Below are 4,613 nucleotides of genomic sequence, written 5' to 3'. Positions count from 1 at the left end.
AAAAGTAAGAATTATATGATCATATTAATAGATGCAGAAAAAGCCTTCAAAAAGATAATATCTATTTGTGATCAAAACACTTAACAAAATTGGTATAGAAGGAAAATTCTTTAATATAATAAAGACCATATATGACAAGCCCTCAGTCAACATTATACTTAGTGGTGAAAACTAAAAAACTTCCCTCTAAGATCAGGAACAAAGCAAGGCTGTCCACTATCGCCACTGTTATTCAATGTAACATTGGATGTCCTAGCGAGTGTAATCAGGCAAAAGAAAGATATAAAAGGCATCCAAATAGGAAATGAAGAAGTCAAACTGTCACTATTTCTGGATGACATGATTCTCTATATAGAAAACTCTAAGGACTCCACAAGGACACTACTAGAAACAATAAGCAAATACAGTAAAGTTTCTAGATACAAAAATCAATATTCAAAAATCCATAGCATTCTTATACTCTAATAACAAAGTGTCAGAAAAAGAAGTGGAAAAAATAATTTCTTTTGCAATTGTAACAAAAAGAATAAAATACCTAGGAATAAATTTAACAGAACATATGAAGGGCCTATATAATGAAAAATATAAGACCCTGTTAAAAGTAATTGAAGAAGATACAAAGAAATAGAAAAATATTTTGCATTCTTGAATTGGAAGAATCAACATATTTAAAATGACCATAGTACCTAAAGCATTATACATTTAATGCAATCTCCATCGCAATCCCATCGGCATTTTTTAAAGAAATAGAACAAAAAATCATCGGATTTTTATGGAAGCACAAAAGACCCCGAATTGCCTAAGCCATCCTGAGAAAAAAGAACGAGGCTCGAACAATCACTTTGCGTGATTTCAAATTATACTACAAAGCAACAGTAATCAAAACGACATGGTATTGGCAGAAAAACAGACACATGGACCAGTGGAACAGAATCGAGAGTCCAGAAGTAAACCGATATTTATATAGGCAAACAATTTTCAACGAAAACACCATAAACATACAGTGAAGAAAGGAAAGCTTCTTCAATAAATGGTGCTGGGAAAATAAATGGCTGGAAAGCCACCTGCAGAAGGATGAAACTAGACTGTTGTCTATCACCACACACCAAAATTAACTCAAAATGGATTAAGGACCTGGATATAAGACCTGAAACAATAAAATAAATAGAAGAAACATAGGAACTAAACTGAAGGAACTTGGATTAAAGAGACTTTTATGAATTTGACCTCAAAGGCAAGAGAAGTGAAAGCTAAAATAAATGAATGGGACTACATCAAACTAAAAAGCTTCTGCTCATCAAAAGAAACCGTCAACAAGGTAAAGAGACAACCATCTGAATGGGAAAATATTTGTAAGCAATGCCTCCAATAAGGGCCTAATATCCAAATTATACAAAGAACTCATATAACTTAATAACAACAAAAAAACAAATGATCCAATCAAAAATTAGGTAGAGGACCCGAACAGACATTTCTCCCTAGAGGATATATAAATGGTCAACAAATATATGAAAAAATGCTCAACATCGCTAGTTATTAGGGAAATGCAAATCAAAACCACAATGAGATACCATCTCACAGTTTTTAGAATGGCTATAATCAACAGGACAAGTAATAACAAATGTGGAGAGGATGTGGAGAAATAGAACACTCATACACTGATGGTGGGACTGCAAATTGGTACAGCCACTACGGAAAACAGTATGGACATCCTCAAAAAAACTAAGAATTGATCTATCTTATGATCCAGCAATCCCTCTACTGGGTATTTACTCCAAAGACTTGAAAGCTCATCTCCGAAAAAATATTTGCACACTGATGTTCACAGCACCATTATTCACAGGAGCCAGGACATGGAAATAACCGAAGTGTCCTACAGTAGATGATTGGCTAAAGAAGCTGTGGTACATATATACACTGGACTATTACTCAGCCATAAGAAGAGATGAAATACTGCCATTTGCAACAACATAGATGGATCTTGAAATAATCTTATTAAGTGAAATCAGGCAGAGAGAAAAGGTTGAAAATCACATGATATCACTTATATGTAGGATATAAACCTAAAAGCAACAAATGAACAGGACAAACAGAGACTCATGGACTAGTGGACTAGTGGTTATCAGAGAGGAGGGAGAAAAATAAAAAAATAAAATGTTAAAAAATTATGTATATATAGTATGAAAAAAAAAACTGTTTTTAAAAAAGAAAGAATGGCAGAAAACTTCCCTAACTTGAAAAGGAAATACACATACTAGCCCAAGAAATAGAGTCCTAAAGAAGATGAACACAAAGAGGCCCACATAAAGACAAATCATGATTAAAAACCAAAGGCGAAAGACAAAGAGAGAATCTTAAAAGCAGCAAGAGAAAGGCAGTTAGTTACCTACAAGAGAGCCCTCATAAGACTGTCAGCTGATTTCTCAACAGACATATTGCAGGCCAGTAGGAATTGGCATGAAATATTCAGAGCGATGAAACACAAGGACCTACAACCAATATTATTCTACCCAGCAAAGCTGTCATTTAAAACCAAAGGATATATGAAGAGCAGAAGAAGCTAAAAGAGTTCATCACCACGAAGCCAATATTATAGGAAATATTGAAGAGACTTCTTTAAGAAGAAGAATTAAAAAAGAAAAAGAGAGAAACTATAAATAATAAAATGGCAATAACTACATATCTATCAACAACTACTTTAAATGTAAATAGATTAAATGCTCTAATCAAAAGACAGGGTGGCTGAATGGATAAGAAAACAAAACTCTCACATATGCTGCCTACAGGAGGCTCACTCAGGTCAAAAAACACATACAGACTGAAAGTAAAGATGAGAAAGAGATATTTCATTAAAATGAAACAACAACAACAAAACATCTTGGGTAAAACACTTATACTGGGCAAAGTAGACTTTAAATCAAAGGCTATAACAGAAGACAAAGAAAAGAAGGACCCAGTAATCCCACTTCTGGGTATTTATCTGAAGAAATCCAAAACAAACTTCAAAGGGACATGTGCATGCATATGTTCATTAAAGCATTATTTACAATAGCCAAGTTATGGAGGCAACCTAATGCCCTTTATTGGATGAATGAATAAAAAAGAAGTGGTACATATATATATGATGGAATATTACTCAGCCATAAAAAAGAATGAAATTTTGCCATCTGTCGTTGTTAGTCCAACAACAGGGATGGACCTAGAGGGCATTGTGCTGAGTGGAGTAAGTCAGATAGAGAAAAATAAATGCCAAATGATTTCACTTACATGAGTAATCTAAAAAACAAAATAAAAAATAAAACAGAAACAAACTCATAGATACAGAGAACATTTTGATGGTTGCCAGATAGGAAGGGTTTGGGGAAGTGTGCGAAAAAGTGGAAGGGATTAAGAAATATAAATTGTTCCTCCAGTTCTCTTTCCCATCAGATCTGAACACCAGTTTTGGTGGTTGTAAAAGGAGAAAAAGTAATACTGAAGTTGGCCTCACAGCGCTTATAGTGTGCTGTATATACAGCATGTGGGCTCGTTTCACACAGGATTGAATTAAAAAAAAAAAAGAAATACAAATTGATAGTTACAAAATAGTCATGGGGATGTAAAGTATAGCATAAGGAAAATAATCAATAATATTGTTACAACTACGTATGGTGTCAGATAGGTACTAGATTTATTGCAGCGATCACTTCATACATTATATAAACGTCTAATAATTATGCTGTACACCTGAAATTAATATAATATCATATGTCAATTGTAATTTTTAAAAAATTTAAGAATAATTTAAAAAATTAAACAGGCTTAAACTAAGTTATCCTATATGTATACCTTTGGAGAGGGCTTGGTATATTAGGGCATACCTAAAATGAAGATATGTCACCTTGTAGGTTGTACAAACAACTCTGATTCTCAAAAGAGAGTTTTCATAACTGTTTTCCTTTCTGTTAAGTGGCATTTTTCTATTTGCATGTTGTCATATAAAAATAAATGCATTAGAATTTTACTATAACAGAGCATAAGATAATATTTTTATAATCACAGATGTTTTATAGTCTATAATTGTTTTTATTAAATACTTACTAAGACTATTACATTTAGAAAATCCAAACAGATAGTAACTAAAAATCCAAAATGTTACTTCTATAACAATTTGATATGCTGGGCTAATTAATAGTACACTGCCCTTCACATTAAAATTTCAGCATATGTGTGTTAGCACTTCTGTAAGACACTATCAGTAATTAATGTACTTTAAGTCAACAAACTCTTTTCAAATATCTAATATGTGCCAGGAATTGTGCTAGGCATATAGAATACAAATATAAAACAGAAGAACACCCTGCCCTCTGAATACTTATTTTATGCCTTTGAAATTCTAAGTATAAATGTCACAATTTACTAGTTGTAAAGACCCTTTCTTTGCTGTGCCCCATATCCACTAAGCCCACTGTGATTCTAGCACAGTGGCAGTGGACAGTTCCACATATATATATTGACAAGCTCTTCTTGAGTCTGTTCTATTTCTGCCTCATAACTTTCTTCAAATCAGCAGAAATCTGCCTGTTCAAGAATGTCAAGAGAGTTAAATTCCATTAGGAGGAGAATAGGTGTAG

The 4,613-nt window shown here is 33.1% G+C and overlaps 1 non-coding gene across 1 annotated transcript; it reads left to right on the top strand.

Moving 5' to 3' along the window:
- Positions 1-3,404: 3,404 nt before the first annotated feature.
- Positions 3,405-3,541, top strand: LOC111745399. Its single transcript, XR_002782631.1, has one exon. It is a non-coding gene; the product is annotated as a small nucleolar RNA SNORA61 (small nucleolar RNA).
- Positions 3,542-4,613: the final 1,072 nt, after the last annotated feature.

This window comes from Pteropus vampyrus, unplaced genomic scaffold (genome assembly GCF_000151845.1).
Source record: "Pteropus vampyrus isolate Shadow unplaced genomic scaffold, Pvam_2.0 Scaffold153, whole genome shotgun sequence".
In the NCBI taxonomy this organism is placed as follows: Eukaryota; Metazoa; Chordata; class Mammalia; order Chiroptera; family Pteropodidae; genus Pteropus; species Pteropus vampyrus.
Note: the sequence above shows the minus strand (reverse complement) of the source record. Positions and strands in the feature narration are given on the sequence as shown.